This window comes from Homalodisca vitripennis, unplaced genomic scaffold (genome assembly GCF_021130785.1).
Source record: "Homalodisca vitripennis isolate AUS2020 unplaced genomic scaffold, UT_GWSS_2.1 ScUCBcl_9391;HRSCAF=17864, whole genome shotgun sequence".
Lineage (NCBI taxonomy): Eukaryota > Metazoa > Arthropoda > Insecta > Hemiptera > Cicadellidae > Homalodisca > Homalodisca vitripennis.
Window position 1 is genome coordinate 1 of NW_025785505.1, and position 19799 is coordinate 19799.

Below are 19799 nucleotides of genomic sequence, written 5' to 3' on the forward strand. Positions count from 1 at the left end.
GGATTACATTGGTTATAGGTTTCTTTAGTATATATACATTCTTTTTTGAGTTGGGAAAAATGCCAGCACAGCTGTGTAATTAGGTGATGTTGTTACATCGCTATCTGTACTTTATTGTATTGCGATTGGTACTTTATTATTATTCGGAAGGCCACTCTGTCCCTATCTCCTACTCTACCATGACGAATTTATTCCACGATATAAGTGAGGTTCTTAGATTAGGTTAATCATAAATATGTTACCAGCTTGAGTGAGTAACCAGATGTTAAAGTTAACCTTTACGAGCGCTCACGTGATCTGGAGCTTGAGATTTTAGGAACTTTTTCTAGGAATGGTTTTTCTTTTTGCAGAGTGTGGTGCCGACCGGATACAGCACTATAAATTGGAAAGGGGGTATTTCACATTGATTAACCTTTTTTTTGGGAACGGAATTTAGTGGCCCTGCACTTCTGGGGAAAGAAGGAAAAATCATCCCTCCAGATAGTAACTAAATTCCCAGCTCAGATAAACATGAGTGCTCGTATAGATAACCTTATCTTTTTCAATTTATTAACTAGTATAGATTAAACCTTTATCTTTTTTCTATTTATAATAATGTATAGATAACCATTATCTTGTTCTATTTATAATAAGTATAGATAACCTTATCTTTCTTCTAGTTATTATACGTAGAGATAAACCTTATCTTATTTTCTACTTTATAATTACCGTCATAGGTATAAACCTTATCTTTTTTCTATTTATAATACGTATCAGATATACCTTATCTTTTTCTATTTCATAATACAGATATAAGATAAACCTTTATCTTTTTCTATTTATAATACGTGTAAGATAACCTTATCTTTTTCTATTTATAATTACGTACATTTGTACCTAGCCTACTTATACTGACCTAGCCTAACTTATAATGGGGCGTAGGTAAAACAAGTAGTAGATAGAGGAACAGAGTGGTCCTCACATTTAATACCAAAGTACCACGAATGCACTGTGGGTAGAAGTAAAGTAACACTTCACTTTCCCTCCAGTCAGAGGTTAGGTTGCAGTAGGAGAGCTAATCGCTGGGAACTCTCCCAGATTATCACGAATTACTCTCTAATGCTTTGCTTCATCAAGGCTTCCACAAGCTATTGTCACCCACACAACAGTTACAGTCACAAAGCTCCTTAATGTTTGAAAACCTGAACAACTAGGGAGTTATGGTGTGGTAATTTTCTCATTCCCTTAATATCAACATAAAAATGAGATATTGACATATTGCTCATTATAAAATGCTGTACTGAGTGATAAAAAATCTCAAATCATTTAATAATTATCTACTAAACATTTGACTTAAGATTTTAAAAATCTATAACTCTCAGATCTTCCAGTCTTAATTTTTGCAGTCATCTTGATTTTAGTTCCATAAGAACAATAACATACCTGAATACTTTTAAGCCCTTATTTTTGTCCTTAGAACTATAGGGAATGTCTCATTTTAAATATTCAATTAACGCATATTCAAACTCTTATTAATTTTTCATTAGAATCTCAAACTTGAGACACTTTATCGTTTAAATACTCAAAAAGTACAGGTAGACACTTTACACGAAAAGTGAAAAAGCATTTGAATGCGACAAAAAATAGGAAGTTTAACAATGTTCTCATTGCGTAAAATCCAAGGTCATTTTTCACAGTCACTCTTATAACAATTTCATTACTAAATCTTGTGTTCATCTATGAAACGACAATATTTAAATACATATCAGCTACCCCTTGATTAAAAATCAAAATATATCGAATATCAGAAAATGGACAAAACTATAAAGAATAGATTCAGAAAACATAGAAAACAAGAGTTATATTTTGAGACACATCTTATTTGAATTAGATTAGAAATTAGACTAGGATGAATAACAACAACTTGAAGTCCTGGAAAGGAAAAATCAGTGGCACTTGAAAAACTTCCACCATGCTATTAAATAGGACTCTATTCAAAAAGTGTTACATTGATATAATATGAAATATTATCTTACAGGATTTAAAATATGTTGTAAACACATTATGACTAAAGTTCTGAAGGAATTTTGAGATTGATGGAATAAATTGCTTGCAATTGTATGAAACTACCTAAACTATCCTTTGTTTGAAGTTTGTTTTTGACCGTAGAAGGATTGTGAAAGGGAAACAGAATTTTTTCAGCACATTTGCCATTGTTCAGTGATAAAAAAATATCAGTAACACTACTTTTCGAAATCTGTTATGTGCTCTCTTCCTTGCGTCACAATGCTCTGGTATGATTTCTTTCTTTTAACTTAGATTGTAGTTATGTGTTAGTTATTCATCTGAGGAAGAGATCAGATTGCAGATCTCAAAACGTAGTGTTACTAATTTTGTTGTATCACTAAATGATGGCAATATCCCGGAAAATCCTGTTTCCTTTACCCAAACTAACCTAAACAATATGCTAAATTAAATTATAAATCCTAGTTATATTTAGCTGAACTATAGAAATTATGGGCAATTGTGTTAGGAACATAAATAGAAACCACTATGAACCAGAACCAGATAAGTTAGAAGAAGAGGGATATAGAGGTACATTAAACTTGCAATTCCAGTTCGGTATTCAGGCCATGCCAGCTTATATTTTATTAATATTTATAGTGCATCCTGTTTGTTTAAGTTTATGTTTGCTTTTAATAATGTCGCAATTTAAAACATCTCATCCATATTTAATTCTGAGAATTGATGTTTTGTTGATATAAATGCTGATTTAAAAGTAACAAGTATAACCATCATAGAATAAGCTGGTATTAAGTTGGCTTAGTGAATGTTTTCAACTGATCAACTGGTTTTAAGTTGGTTAGTAGATTGAAAATAACTGGTTGAGGAATGTTTGTTTTAGTAATCAGCTGTTTTATACTGTACAAAAATACTCTCATACAATTAAACAAAAGGCAACATCTAGTGTGCAGGTTGAAATTTTGGAAACTTCTCCAACGCACCATAGATTAGATGAGATGAAAGCTATTGCATAGACCTATTTGTAAAAAAATGTAGGATGGGTTTGAGGAATCAATTGATCATATATTCAATCAGTGTGTTGTTTATGTTACGGAACATAAAAACAAAAAACATGTGAGGAAAGAACATTTTGCTATTTCATTACATTTACCAACCATTCTCGGAACTGATCATTATCATCTTTGGGAATACATCTTGAAATTTCTAATAGACGCAAAAAATAAATATATGAAATGGTAAATATATCAATTTACATGGCATTGAAATACGAAAATGTTTCTCAACAAATAATTTATGGACTGAAAGTTAAGCGTAAAAATGTGCCAACTAACTAAAATTAATAATTTAAATTTCGAAGATAAAAGTTCTGTGGCTTCATGGTATATTAATTCCAAGCACAAAAAGGTAAAAAAAATAAATAAAGGTTAAAAAAAGACACATCTACAGTTTTTTACTGATACCAGATATGTATATAAAATAATGGTATTATACATCTACACATGTACAAATAAATAAATATTAAGGCTTAATGTTTGGTTCATTTTATAAAAGGCTAATGTATCAGAATTAGCTACATTAGTAGGCGAATCTTGAAATAAATGGCACTATCTCGCCAAATACTGTGGCAAATGTTATACAAATCCTATTAGTCTATTATGCCTCAACTTTATAAACCAATACAAAAGCCATGTACAATAAACAACCCAACACACCAAACGAAATTTTATAATATCAAATTATTAAATAGTGATCTACATCTCACTGCTATTTGTAATTGAAAGTTGACTAATATTTAACCATTAGACTCAAAACAACTGAATAATATATTAAAATGTTCACGACGATGTTTACCTAATTGGGTACATACCATACCGGGCTTTAGTAAAGCACATTGTACGCCTTATGGGGTACACGTTGTTAATCATTTTATTATGTGTGTTTCTATAATTGTGAAAATATGGATCCGCGCTTATAGAAATAACTCAGAAGACTATTGTGTATCCTGTTACCCAGCAGGGATCACTTCTGGCTGGTTTATACCTACCAGTTGAACCCACCACTGGGCACAGCAAAAACCGATGTGCCACTTCAATCTGGGCAACCTTATGGATGTCCAGTAGCGGCACATCATTAAACGCAAATGTTGAGATTCTGGGGTTCATGGGCAATTTGATAGGTCTAGTCTACTGTGGAAGATGGCTGTTGGAGTTGGTGGGGTTTGTTCCCTTACCTCAGAGGCTCTTGATAACCTCAACAAGGGTGTGCCACCCCCTGCCTACTTTGACTGGAGAGGCTGGTTCACAGCTGGCCTCCCTTCTTCCGGGATGATTTTGAGATGTAGTGCCCTAATTCTTCCTCATGGATCTCGATAGGAGGCGGCCCCTACTCCCTAACCTTACCCATCCTGAATATCCTGTCACTCCGGAAGCAGCGCAAAGGTCCTTACAGGACTAAGTGCAATTTATAAGCTTCTTGTCCTAAGAGAAGAAAAAAAAAAAAAAATTGTGTATCCTGTCGGGTGCAAAAATTGCTTAATTATTTAGATAAATTAATTTTTTACGTATTCTTTCAGGGTACACATAGGTACAGACATTGAAAGTTTTTTGTGCAAAATTGCGAAGCCCACATACGTTTCTCGTTATACTTAAACGTATAACGTAAAAACATTATTATGGTTTTTGGTCATTATTATTGGAAACTTCAACGGCAATATAAAAAAATTCCAGAAATTAGCCATCATCATGAACGTGTTAATTCAGAAGAAGATAATATACAGGGTGATTTCATGAAGTTCTCCCCCCACTTCTACAGCACATTGTACTAGTAAAAATAATGAAAAAATGTTATATAAACATAGGTCCGAAAACGCTTCGTTAGCGAGTTACAGCTAGCAAAAGATTTCGCCTGAATTCCTGGGTAAAGAGTAAAATAAAGCCATACTGAACTTTTGGAAAGGTTAATTAAGTAAGAAATATCGTGGATTCTTATGTATGTTTACCTGATAAAGCTAATAAAATAGGTTTCAGAACTGTACCTGTAGTAGTTTTTTGAGGGATTCAGGATTAAATGCAAAAAATTGGGGCACGAAACAATGTTTTTTTAAGTTTGATGTACAATAACTTTGTTAAATTGGTAATAAATACATAAAATCAACAAACATTAATTGTAGAGAATTTAATTCTGAGAAAATTGATATAATCAAAGTCTAAAATAAAACAGAAATAAGTACCCAAAAAATCGATTTTATTCAGTATAATACATTACTAGCTGTAAAGAAATACCGTACAGTATTTTAGTTAAAATAAAACAAAAAACAAAATGTTTGTTCCTTAATGATGAGATAAATTGAGGAAAACAAGATTAAAACTGTTTAAATAAATTTGTTTGTAAATAAAAATATCATGTTTTATTACGTTGTATTTTTTTTTAATAAAAATTTACATCAAATGTTTGAAAATAAATGAAGCAAACATTTTTCCCATTATTGATTACTAATCATCGAAATGCAGTTTTTTGTTTTATTAATTTCTAAGTTGGTAACGCACGAATAACAGCTGATCAACAATGGTATTCTGTACTAGTTACGGTTAGAACTGTATAATTTAGTGGTGTTTTGCAAGCTACAGCAGGAGATCGGGTTCTGTGAATCGTGTTATTAAATGCAATTTTTTCTGTGAGTTATAATTCGATTGTTTATTCAGCGAAAAAATGCCTTACTTATTTTACATCAGAGGAATACGCTGATATGGTTTTTTATTTTGGGTTACTGTAATGGTAATGCTAGAGCTGCTGTAGAAGAATATGAAACTACGTTACCCTAATAGGAGGATTCCAGATACCAAAAACAATTTCAGGAACTTTTCGTACTCTTCGGGAAACAGGATCACTACCAAGTACTAGAACCAATTATGAACGAGCTGTCCAAACCTTGATGATGATATTGTTATTAATGCTGTTCATCGCAGTCCAGGTGTAAGTACACGACGTATTTCTAGGCGGATAGGGAGTTTCGCAGTCAACAGTGTGGAGGTCACTTAATCGAAAACAAATTTTATCCGTTTCATAAACAAAAGGTTCAACATCTACAGCTAGGGGATGGTCCCGCTTCGCTTGGAGTTTTGCAACTTTTTGAATATTAATAATCAACTCTACAAGCGTATTTTGTTTACGGATGAGGCACAATTCACTCGGGATGGTGTCAATAACTTTGCACAATGAACACTCATGGGCAGAAGAAAATCCACATGAGGTAGTGGAACAGAACTTTCAACACCGATTTTAGCGTCAATGTCTGGTGTGGCCTTTTTGCACAATCGGCCTGATTGGACCTTTTCATATTACTTTGGACGCCTAAATGCTGAGTTCTATTTGCATTTTCCTTCAAGAAGAGTTGCCGCAGCTGATTAGAGAATGTTCCATTACATCTCAGACAAAATTTGTACTTCCAGCATGACGGAGCACCTCCCCACTTTTCACGTGCCGTTTCTGCTTACTTAAATCATCAATTTCCTGGACACTGGATTGGTCGTGGAGGGCCTCACCCTTGGCCACCAAGATCACCAGATCTATCTCCATTGGATTATTGCATCTGGGGATGGATGAAAAGACATTGTATACAAGACAAAAGTGAATTCTCGTGATGAATTAATTGCCCGTATTATGGATTTCGGTTGTGCAGATACAGGGAAGTCCTGAAAAATTAAGAAACGCAACAAAAGCAATTACACAAACGTGCTGCAAAATGCATTGATAATGATGGCCTCATTTTCGAACATCTATTATAAAAAAGGTGTGTACGGTTGGCCCAACCTGATTAATTTTGCTTAAAACTAGTAATGTATTATACTGAATAAAATCGATTTTTTGGTACTTATTTCTGTTTTATTTTAGACTTTGATTATATCAATTTTCTCAGAATTAAATTCTCTACAATTAATGTTTGTTGATTTTATGTATTTATTACCAATTTAACAAAGTTATTGTACATCAAACTTAAAAAAACATTGTTTTCGTGCCCCAATTTTTTGCATTTAACCCTGAATCCCTCAAAAACTACTACAGGTACAGTTCTGAAATCTATTTTATTAGCTTTATCAGGTAAAAATACATAAGAATCCACGATATTTCTTACTTAATTAACCTTTCCAAAAGTTCAGTATGGCTTTATTTTACTCTTTACCCAGGAATTCAGGCGAAAATCTTTCGCTAGAGCTGTAACTCGCTTAACGAAGCGTTTTCGGACCTATGTTTATATAACATTTTTTCATTATTTTTACTAGTACAATGTGCTGTAGAAGTGGGGGGAGAACTTCATGAATCACCCTGTATAGGTGAACAGTTTTTCTTTCCATTCACGTCAAAGCTGATAGCTATAATTTGACTTGTAATCTCACTGCCCATTTAGAACATTTGGAAATAATGAATGTTAGAGATAGTAAGACAGGACAGTTGGAAGACTGTGTAACAGATGATGAGCCCAGGATGTTGTACAGTCGGAACGCAATAGAAAGCTGTTCCAATCATGTTGTGCAAGAGATCCTCCTTGGTGGGCTCTGAAATGTCAAAGGAAACACTCAGGATTGCAGGAAATAATAGAATTTGAGAAGTTCATCTGCTAAAGAATTAGGTTCAAAAATCTTATTTCTGAAACGGAAGCCGATGTGGGCTGTGACTTAATTATTTGTTTTCTGTTCACAATGTATCAAAACAATGATTCATCAACTAAATACATTTTTATAACATTCAAGAAAACAAAACATTTATGCAAATGTGTAATGTTTTATCGTTATCAACTAATAGGTATATAAATACAACATATAATAAAATTCTCTAAATTAATCATTTTTGTGGATAAAAATAAAATTATTATCGCCAGCTATATGTTGTTACAGGTACTTTAAAAAAATAACAACAAAACCATGACTATTAATGGTTTGGTTGTTACTTTAAAAAATAACAACAAAACCATGACTATTAATGGTTTCATCAATAATAATTTATACTCGTGAACAACAAATTATATAATTTAAAAACAAACTATTCAATAAAATTTGCTTTAGCCTTTTCTACTTTCTTTTAGGCCACATGACAAAATTATCTACCACAAAAAAAGTAATAGAAGATAATTGAGTTTGTTATAATATCTTTCTATTATTACTTACATCTCCATACATCAAGTGGTGAAAATTAAAAGAATGCACTCATTATCTAAGCATAATTAATTATCACGGATGCCTTGCACCCAGTAGGCTAGTTTACTAGTGGTTGACTAATTAGTCAGAAAAGATAATTAATTATTAACAACCCAGTGACCTTGTATTTAAATTTTAATGTAATCTCTGAACTGCTTAGATACCTGTCTGATTGGATTGGTCTGATTAACAATGCTGATTTTAAATGGGAATGAATAATTAGATTGGTAATCAGAATAATGTAGAGTGAAGTGAAATGTAGAGTTATTATTAATGAATATGAAATTTCCTGCATTTTACATGAATTTTCTCTTATTGCAGGTACGGCAGTGACCTGTTATTAGTAGAGTCATACGCAGAAAATAACTTTACGGCCAAATTAGCGTATAAGAGTTTAGGACCAGTGGACAGATCGAACCAGAAGTACTGGCTAGGCCTGGCCTCGCTAGATGATCTCAGGACAAACACATTAGAGTCAGCTGCAGGAGTTCTAGTCTCTCAGTATGCAGGTTTGTATAATCTTTAAAATATTTGAAAATATTAAAAAGTTTTTTTACATCATGCATTAATTTCAGAAAAAATTGGTAAATGAGTTGTGAAAGCTATCACAGGAGATTTTTTTTAGTTCTGTTATAGTGTAACGTTTAATTTAATTTAGTTCTTGTGTAGTAGGGAGAATGGTATCTTCTAGAAAAGAAATAAATAACATATATCTTATATCCTCTATGAAAAGTGATATTTTTAGGGGAATAACAAGTTTCTAATGGAATTTCTGTTTTAGTTTTTGAGAATTACAAACAGTATCGAAACTCAAATATTGTATTTATTACAAAAAGTACTGGAAAACATAAAAAGCAGTGAAATAATTTTTTAATGGATTAACTTGCAAAAATTAACTCTGTGCATCAAGGCAACCCCCTGAGGAAAGGAAAAGTACATGGTGGAAAAAAGTTTGTTTTATTTTTATAACTTCAACCATATAAAAATTATTAAAACATAATCGCATGTAACTTTTGGTATTTAATCTTTGTACACATTGGTAGTCTTTATCGCATGTGGTAAACATAAGCATAGCTATTCAAATTATGGCTTTTCCAAAAGATATCTGTCCCTGCTGCTTGAAGAAAGTTCTGGATAGCGAAAGGGGAATTCAATGTGAAAAGGAATGCCAGAGATGGTTTCATGCTAAATGTATTGGGAATGCCAGACCCGGAATACAACAAATACGCAAACCAATTCAAGGAAAGTCTGGCAGTGCGATCGTGCTGACTGTTTGGCGAATGATAATAATCCTCTAACCGTTTTGTCAGCTCAGTTGGGTGAAATGTTAGGAGAAAAATGTCGAGCCTGGCTACAAGGGATGAAAATCAAGGCTGTTACAGAGGGAATAGGTGCCATCAACGATAATTTGACTGCCATAAACACGAAACTAGAGGAACTTGAACCTCGAATTAAGGTAACTGAGGACCGTCTTGACGTTATCGAGAAAAAACTGGAAAATTATGAGGATGTAACCGCCAAATACGGATCTGAGACCATCATAGAGGAGATGAATGAATCGTGCAAAGAGGGCCCGAAATGTTCTGCTACACAATATTCCTGAATGCAAAAGCCATGATGTTAAAGTCAGGATTGCATCCGACAAAGAAGTGGTCGACAAATTAATACAAGCCGCTGCTCCAGTCTGCAGTAAGAGTGTCAAGGTAATTAGAGTTGGTAAAACCTAAACATGAGGAAGCCCCGTCCAATGAAGATCATTTTCAACAATGATGCTGAAGCTCAGTCATTTACAACACTCTTTGATGAAGATGCAATACGCAAACTGGATCCAGTCTTCGCCGACATCAGTATTTCGAGAGACCGGACCCTGCAGGAGCGAAAGTACTTGCAGAGTCTGCGCTCAGAACTTGATAGACGCACCAATAATGGCGAGAAAGGACTTACAATCAAGTATCGTAATGGCATCCCAGTAATTACCCAAAATCAGAGAAAAAAAACGAGTGAATGGCAATACACCCATTAGTTTTATATTATCAAAATGTTAATGGTATTAGGACTAAGTTAAATATGCTGAAGGAATCAGTCAGTGTCTGCATGCATAAAATTATTATTCTAACAGAAACTAATTTATCCAATGATATCTCAAATCCTGAGCTAGAGCTCGACAGTTATAACATATTTAGGAAGGACAGGTCCGCTTTAACCAGCAAGAAGCAATCTGGAGGGGGTGTACTTGTCGCAGTGCAATCACGAATCTCCTTCATTCGTGATTAACTCATCAGTGAATAATGTTGAGCATGTTTTTGTATCAGCGAAGCTACCTAATCTCAGTGTCATGATAGGCGCCGTTTATATTCCTCCAAAACTCTTCTCATGAAATCTACTCTTCCTTCTGTGATGCTGTGGAGGAAGTATGCGCGTCTCTCAGTCCTGGAACATTGGTAATTATCGCAGGTGACCTGAACCAGCCAAATATAAGACTGGGATGGTAATCTCCCGTTGATGACTTATCAACGGGCTCACGGTATTTAATTGAAATGGCCAACTTCCTACAGTTGCAGCAGGTTAACAAGATCGCCAATACAAGGGGAGTACTTCTGGACCTAGTCTTTTCAACTGATTCAGAGCTGACTGTTTTCGGCCACTGATGACCCTCTTGTGTACCAGGAGGAAGCCCATCCTGCTTTGACGTTGGAAGTGTGGAATGGACGTCCTACATGGCAAGCAACCACAGACTCTCCTCCCGGACATACGGAGATGTAATCTACAAAGGGTCTACAACTGGATTCAGGACCAACCTTATCCAGATACTTCTCCCAATGTTGATATCGACAGAGTCCTTTACTCGATTCTGTCACAGTCTGAGGAACACCATTCTTATGCACTGTCCGCTGAAGAGAGTGGGTAAAAGCTCGTTTCCCGTCTGGTTCTCCAAGGAACTCAGGAAGTTGGTGATTGGGAAGAATTTTCTCCATAGAAGATTTAAAGCCTCGAATAGTCTTATAGTTTTACAATAAATTTAGAGAGGCCCGAAGTGAATGTAAAAAGGCTTGCTAGGGTATGTCACAACTAACTACATTGCAGTGATTGAAAATAGCTTGGTCAGAAACCCTAAGACCTTCTGGAAGCATATTCGTAATCTAAAACAGCCGTTTTCCACTCAGGGCATTCTTCATTTCGATGACAGGTCTGCTTCGGACCCCCAAGCTATATGTGAACTCTTTGCTGATTGTTTTTCTTCCAATCTTCAAGCCAAAAGTTGCTGGTGCCCCAAATTACTCCTTCTGCACTAATGTCAGCCTTGCTACCTTAACCGTCTCCCGCTATTGAAGTTGAGAAGAAGCTTAGGAATCTCGACATAAGTAAGAGTCCCGGACCAGATAATATATCAGCTAGTCTCCTGAAATATTGCAGTGAACCTTTGGCACCTCACCTAGCGTGTTTCTTCAACGCACTGCTAAAGGTTGGAAACCTTTCCTTCAATTCTTAAGTCTGGATTCTTGGTCCCTATTTACAAGTCTGGTGAAGTGTACTGACACTAAGAACTATAGGCCTATAGTCATCCAACCAGCCTTAGCCAAGGTGTTTGAGAGCATAGTGCTAGATAGAATGTCCTTCCTTTTTCAAGAATATTGTTAATTGCTGAAACAGCATGGGTTTAGACATGGAAGATCTACAGTTACAAACCTAACAGTCCCTTTGCCAACAGGATCCTTTCTGCTTTTAGCAATGGTAATCAAGTTGACTGTCTCTATCTGGACTATGCTAAGGCGTTCGACAGCAATCAGTCACCCCCACCTGCTGAAGAAACTGGAAGCTCTTGGTGTTGCTGGATCACTTCTACATTGGTTTTGACAGTTACCTCTCGAATCGCACTCTCCGGGTGAGCTATGCGTCAGCACTCTCACGGCCTATTCATGCAACATCAGGCGTTCCTCAGGGGTTCTCACCTTGGGCCGTTCCTCTTTAGCTTATTTATAAATGATATTGGTGAATACATCAGCGGGGGACTTTCTCTTGTTTTGCTGATGACGTGAAGATATTTAGAGAAATTTCCTCAGCTCAACAACAAAATGAATTGCAGAGGGATCTTGACGGTGGTGGACCAATGGTGTGTTATCAATGAAACTGGACTTGAACCCCAACCAAAGTGTGTTTTCCGTCTCCTTTTCCAGAGCCAGACAGACTCTTCTATTTGACTACTACCTCCAGGAAGCTGCCATCAGAAGAGTGGATAGAATTCGCGACCTCGGAGTACTTCTGACATCAAACCTTGACCCCAGTGCCCATATCTCGGACATTTGCAGCAGGGCTAATCGTGTTCTTGGACTTATCAACCGAACCTGCCGCCAGCACTTTGCTATTCCTGCCATAAGAACACTTTAACGTCACATTAGTTCGGCCAATACTAGAATACTCCGTTACGGTATGGTCCCCACATCAGGTTGGTCACTGCTCTAGTCTTGATGCTGTACAAAGACGCTTTCTAACGGATGGTTTGGCGTGAAGATGGGATATCGCTACTTGGAGACAAACTTGGAGGAAATGGGACAACAGCTGCACCTTCCTTCCTTGGCTGCTCGCAGGCTCTACTGGATCTCATGTTCCTCTACAGACTACTAAATAGCCTTATTGATTGTCCGAATATCCTTCAGATGATAAACTTCCATGTACCTCGTCAGTCTCGTCACCCTCAGCTTTTCTCAAGGAAATTTCCATCCGACCAACTACACCTACTACAGTACTCTACCCCGCATAATGAGACTTGGTAATGATGCCTGTGCTGATCTTGACTTCTTTGGCCCTTCTACAGAATCTTTCAAGCGGTGTGCACTCGCTTTCATCCTAAAGTAACTCAACATGTTTTCATACTACTAATTTAACTAAGCTGTAAATAAGCATTAATGCATGTTAATTTATTTCTATTATCAATCGTCAATTCTTATTTATTAATTGTTACTATCCTTGTTATTATAATTGTTATTTACTATCGTTTACTTATTATTGTTATTTATAATTCCATTTATTATTGTTTATTTATAATTTGTTATTTATTACTGTTATTTATAATCTGTTATTTTTTTATTTATTATTTACTATTGTTATCTATGATTGTTTGTCATAACAGCTGTTATTCATAATTGTATTTATTAGTCCTTTGCACATTCTTTTGATTGTTATTAATGTCTTTTCTGTGGCAGCAGCCTTCTTCTTTGTTGTTTTCAGTTGTACAATTTCTATGTAAAATGGTGTATTGCCGTAAATAAATAAATAAATAAATAAAAAACGCTCATATACATTTCAGCACATCTGTATGTATATAATAAAAGTAAACCATTAAAGAAAGTGCTGAACAGTTGTCATTGTAAATTGTGAATTAAATGCAAGTAATGACAACAAGTTGATAAATAACCAATACTTTTGTTGTGGCAATGCCAAACTTTAAAAAGAGAAATGTTTTGGAACTACAAGACAAATGATTACTTTTTGAAGAATTGAAGTATTTTTTTCTACATGTGTGAGGGCAGAGTGAGAGAAACGTCCGTTCAATCACCTATAACAACATACAATTTTTTTCAGTTTTGTTTGTTTTTTTTCCTCAAAACAATATTTGTCTTCAGCAGTTTATGGGCCACATCATTATACTGTAGTATTATTGCTATAGTGATTTTGCTATAGTTATTAGTAGGCTATAATATAATATACAAACCCAATATGTACTTTGATTACTTTTTTGAGGAATACTTCTGAAATATCTTGCTTAATTTTGTGAATTGCAATACAGAAATGTTTATGTCTCCTCTATTATTGAGTGTCCTGTGCTCACAATAGTGGATATTCTTATAGTCAAGAACGTAGCCAGGAAAAAAACTTTTTTTTTTGGGGGGGGGTCCAGACAACTGTATTTTTCTGTAGTGAACAGAGAGTAAGGCTCCATTTTTGTTCCTTAAAAGTCCTTGACCCCGTTTGTTTGTTTGAGAACTATCTTTCAGCTGTACATGTCAGTAATACTGAAATTACGTAATAAAAATAATCGTTTACTAAAAAAGTAAATTGAAAATTTGGGAGTCAAGACCTACGTCCTTGCTTTATAGTGTATTATAACAAACTAGTCTTATGCTGTTCTCAATACTCTATATCCAGTACACTAGGTTGAAGTGTGTATGTTTTAGGTTTCTGGTCATTGGATCAGCCCGAGCCTTCAGCAGGAGAGTGTGTGGACGTTACGCTCACGGACGACCAGCAATCTTGGGAGCTTCAGACCTGCGAGTCCCTTCTACCCTTCCTCTGTCGCGCAAACGCTTGCCCTGCAGGTAACTGTTGCCAAAGTAGAAGTAGATCTGGTAGAATCAGTTAAAGAACCTGTCAAGAATACTGACTATAACGGGCACAGACTTTGAAGAAGTATGATATTAGGCCTGCAAAGGTTTTACTAAAGGTTTTTAATCTTTTCTAAAGGTATAAGTAGCATGCATTAAATTCTTTTAGCTGTGGCAATTGAGAGGTTGACTTTATTAATTGTCTTGTACTTTAGAATCCCTGATGTAAATAAAAAAATAACAGCTGTAAGTGTAAGAGTTGACACCATTTTAAGTTATTCAAGCTGTAAAATATATCTGGCAATATTAAAGTATCCAAAAATATAAATGAAAAGACCAATATTTTCTCTTTAACTTAAAGGAATTGCTCATTAAGGACAAACAGAACTGTTTGTGAGAGAACCATTTTTAATGTTTTCACCAGAAAACTTACAATATTAAAAAATAATGCAGTTTGTTATGTTTGTTTTTGTAGTGACACATCTTCATGATGATAAATAACATTATCATAAATTTAGTTTTCAATTTTTCACTTAAAAAATCAAACTAAAAATGAATGTTGGATAACAGCAACTAAGAAGTTATTTCCAGAAATTACCGTTTGTTTTGTTCAAAACTTAATTATATATCATCTCCTTTTATAGATAAGTGTTTTAAATGTTATCATGGCATCACTAGGAAACAGTTTTTTTATATATCTGTTTTTTTTTTCAATCTTTTTAGTGACATAACTTGATGACGGTTATCCCCTATAACTAGCTTTATCATAAATCCAGTGCAACACAAATCCTAGCCAGGAGTAGATACAAGTTTCAGTCTCATGTTATTTTCAACAACTGATCCACCTTATCTCTTGTTCAGGATCATTCCATTGCTCGAATAGCCGCTGTATCAATGCTGCGTTCCGATGTGACCGTGAGGACGACTGTGGGGACTGGTCAGACGAAGTGGACTGCCCCCAGCACTGCCACTATTACATGGCCAGCAGCGGCGATGTCGTGGAGAGCCCCAACTACCCCCACAAGTACGAGCCCCTGTCAACCTGCAAGTGGACTCTGGAAGGACCTCAGGGTCACAACATTCTCCTGCAGGTGGGTACTAACTGATGGAAATCTCCAGATATTCTCTGTAATGTTTTCACTGACAAGAATCCACCTAAGTATCATCTGTTTGTATCCCAAATTTACTGATAAAACATGTAGAAATACTAAAACTATTTAAAAAATACTGTTATTGCTTGTTTAAATAACACACCTAAAGCTCCCTCCTAACTCAAAATGTATAATAAGTATCGATAAGGCAAGTTTTAACCCTTATTTAACATTTTTTATTTCTAAAAATTGGAGATTTTAGATCAACGTAAAGGCGGATCCAGTTCTAAATTTCGGACGAGAGCCACCTGAGTTTTACTTTACAATTATTAAAAAGCAGGAAATGTTGCATTTCAAAACAACAAAAGATAAAATTGTAATAAAGAAATTTTATTTATAAGTTTAGTTCATAAAGTTAAGTTATTTTTTTTATGGTTACCATACGAGAATGATTAAGTTGTTTTCAACATAAACGTCTTTTTTAAAATCTTGGACTAAGCAATGGTCCTTTTTCACTGGATCTGACCATTTGTAAAACAGATATGTTTGAGTAAATACTATTAAGAATAAGTATAATATTTTAAGGTAACCTCAAACATACACCTGGAGAAAAATTTATGAGAGCCATTTCAATGTCAGGCACCATCTAAAGAGGCATAACTTTGAAATTTTAGTTAGCAAATGTGTTCGTTACAAGAGATAACCACAGAATCTTTGTTCCAGTTCCAAGAGTTTGAAACGGAGAAGACTTTTTGACACAGTGCAAATCTTGGTCGGAGGACGGACAGAGGACAAGGCTGTCAGTTTGGCAACACTGTCCAGGCAAGCAGGACTTGGGCAATAAATCGTTTGTGTCAGCCCTCTAATTTCATGATCATCAAGTTCAGCACTGACGGTTCAGTGGAAAAGAAGGGTTTCAGGTAATTCTCTCTTCATAACCTCAAGAAGCAATGAGCATTAAAAAAAAACCTAAAAGTTTGGGACTCTGAAAATATTAAACTCACTCAAATTTAAAATATTCGTATACTATACTTCTCTGATTTTTTTTTATCCCGAACAGAGCATCATGGAAGACTGAACCATCAGACTTGTGGAAGGCAACTTGCGAGCGACTCCTCAACCCCAGACCCTCAAGTCTCCTCACGGTTATCCTCAGAATTATCCTGGAGGACTGGAGTGGTCTGTACATCCTGACAGCACAACAAGGCAGGATTATAACTCTTGAGGTAAGGAAATTGTGAAATTTAAATCTTGGTATTAAATATATTTCAGTGTTTCAGGCCAAATTGTTAAGAAATGTCTTACAGCCTACTCTTATCAGAGAGACAAGCTCTTGAAAGATTATAGACTCCTACCATTCTAAGGGTCTATTATCCTACCCACACCCCCAGACAGCTAGTAGCTCCAATCCTACCTGTTATGAACCCATGCTATCCTTGTGAAAAAAATAAAGAAAATAAATCTAACCTTGGCATAAATGTGATATTTTAGTAATGGAATTTTGTTTTAACTTCTTAAAAAGTACATCATATTTGGATTTATTTCCTGCATTTCTTTATAAAAATAATGTATTTAATGAAACTAAATTAATTACATCAGATCAAACAAAACTGGCCAATATATATCAAAAATAGAGTTGACGATTCAGAGAGTAGCATTAGAGTACACTATGAGGGTTTGGTAAAAGCTTGTGACATAGTAAATTTGGTTGGATGGTAGATTTAAAGTTTGACGTTTAATGTTCTTATTTTGTTTAATATAATGTGGTGTGGAGGATATTGTGATTGATTGTACTTAATTTTTCAGATTCAAGAACTTGGATTTGGAGAAGAACCGAGATTACATTCTCATAAGAGACGGAAACTCACCGAAGAGCCCACCGATTGCAAGACTTACTGGAAAAATTGAAGACAATCCACGAGTCATTTATGTCAACTGAAAGCAAATTTGTATTTGTATTTCAAAACGAGTCTAGGGGAGTCACAAAAAGGATTCAACATAAGATATTCACAAGGTAATTATCACTCATACTGTGTCTTTATAATAAAATAGTGGATTTTACATATTGTTAAGTTGGTTTTGTCTTTGATGCATATTTTGTAAGTTTGTTATTAGAAATATAAGAAGAAATTTCAACAAATTGTTCTCTGTTACAAAGATAACATCTGAACCAACTGAGAGAATTCCTGTTTTATGCATAGGGACTGTTAATTTATTGAGCAATTTTTCATGAGAAATACTATGAAATATTGATAAGTCCGTGAATATTCTGGCAATTTTATATTGTTGTTCAACTGAATCTGTAATAAATTCAGTGAAGTTTACCAATGCTGTCACTGAAGATTTATTATTCCGGAAACCCATGCGGTTGCTCAATGGTTCAAAAAGGTATATGGTGCCTCTATAATGTGCTAACTAAATCCATTAATATATTATAGCCTTTTCAAAAGATGTTTCAGATATTGATGGGCAGAAAGAGCAAATAGGACGCGATAATTAGACATATCTGTGGTTTCTCCTTTTTATTTAAAATAAAGGAAATTACTCTAGAAATATTTTATAGTTTTTGGGGAACATTATCTTAAAATAATAAATGAAGACTTATATAAGATGGACTAATTGGTTTTAATCAATACTTCTTATTTGAATATTTCATTAATGTTAATTGGGAATCTCATTTTAAACCCACTGAGAGAACATCTACATGTTATTTTGCCAGATTCCATGTATATCATAGATTAAGTCTCCTTGCGTTATTACTTCATTTTGTACAGTTTGTTTTTTGAAGCAAGTTATCAATGACACCCACAAAGTAATCATTAAAAGCATTACTGATTTGTGTCGGGTTGAAGATCTGTCCATTACTTACATTAATAAATATGTTATTTTCTTAGTTTTTCAGTTTTTTAGTTTACAAAATTGAACAACCAAATTGAGTTACGGTCTTATTCTCCAGGTTGTAGAGCAACTGTAGAGACCAGCCAACGGTACAGTGTCTTCTCCAGCGTACGGACTTGCTGACTACCCTAGCAACCAAGAATGTCTGATGCGTATCCACAACCCGTCCCGGTAGCGCACTCATCGCTCAAGATTCCGATCTACTTTCCCAATGTTTCACACCCCGTCGGACAGCGTTGCAAAGTGTTCGACGGCAACCAGCACTAGTGGTCTAAAAAAAGCTGAACTGCAGCACCAGGCATATGGGTTCTCCAGGCTTCCGGCAGTACCCAAGAAATCACGCTCACTCTTACCTAGCTGCTCCAGTTGGGTACCATGCTACGTACGGGTTTTCACCACCTGATGCCCTCCACAGACAGCAAGGGCTGGCAACGCAGGAGTACTCAGCTAGGTCTGTGTGTGAATATATGTTATTATTTTTTTTTTTCTTTGTTATTTTATTTTCTCTTTCTGTGATGCTCACACAACTTTAATATAAGTTTTAATATTGTTGAAAGGATTAATTAAATGGTTTTAAAATGAAATTAATATGGCGAAAATACTTGGTATATGAGGATGCTGACCTAAAACAAGCAAATGATTATTAAAATGTTTAATCTTTAAAACTGTCTTAAAAAAGGCCAAAATATCAAATAGTGTGAATTTGTGAAATAGGAATAAACTGGAATAGGAAATTTGAAGAGAAATATTGGTTATTATACACTAAATGAAAGTGAACTTAAATGGTTAAATTTATATAACCGAAAAGTAGTACTAGTTTAAAGTTTAATATTATTAATGGAATAACAAAGATACGAAAGACCCAAAAATTTTGTTTCTGAAACTATTAATTTAGTGTTTGTATTTACCTGAAATTCGTAATTGTCAAATTTTTGGGGTGATTACAAAATAGTCTCAAAAAGTAATTATTAATGCAACAATTTATTTTTTAACTTTTAATTATTTACATACAGAGTATTTGATTGACATCAAACAACTTGAAGCTTGTCTTTACTATTTGGTAAACTACTATTAGCTAATGACTCAATGCAAAATTATTATTTTAAATTGCTTTCACCACATTTAATAAAGTAATATCTTGAACAGACTGCCCAGTGCTGCGGCCCAGCGAGAGGGTAGCTCTAGCTTCGAACAGAGACACAGCGTTTTGGCACCGTCGTGGTTGTTCACCTGTCCGATTGGCCATGAGGTTTGCGACCGGCCGACGAGGCCAAGATCACCACAGAGTGTCTCCC

At 34.9% G+C, this 19799-nt stretch overlaps 1 pseudogene; it reads left to right on the forward strand.

Moving 5' to 3' along the window:
• Window positions 1-59: 59 nt before the first annotated feature.
• On the forward strand, window positions 60-17535 carry LOC124374622 (annotated as a pseudogene).
• Window positions 17536-19799: the final 2264 nt, after the last annotated feature.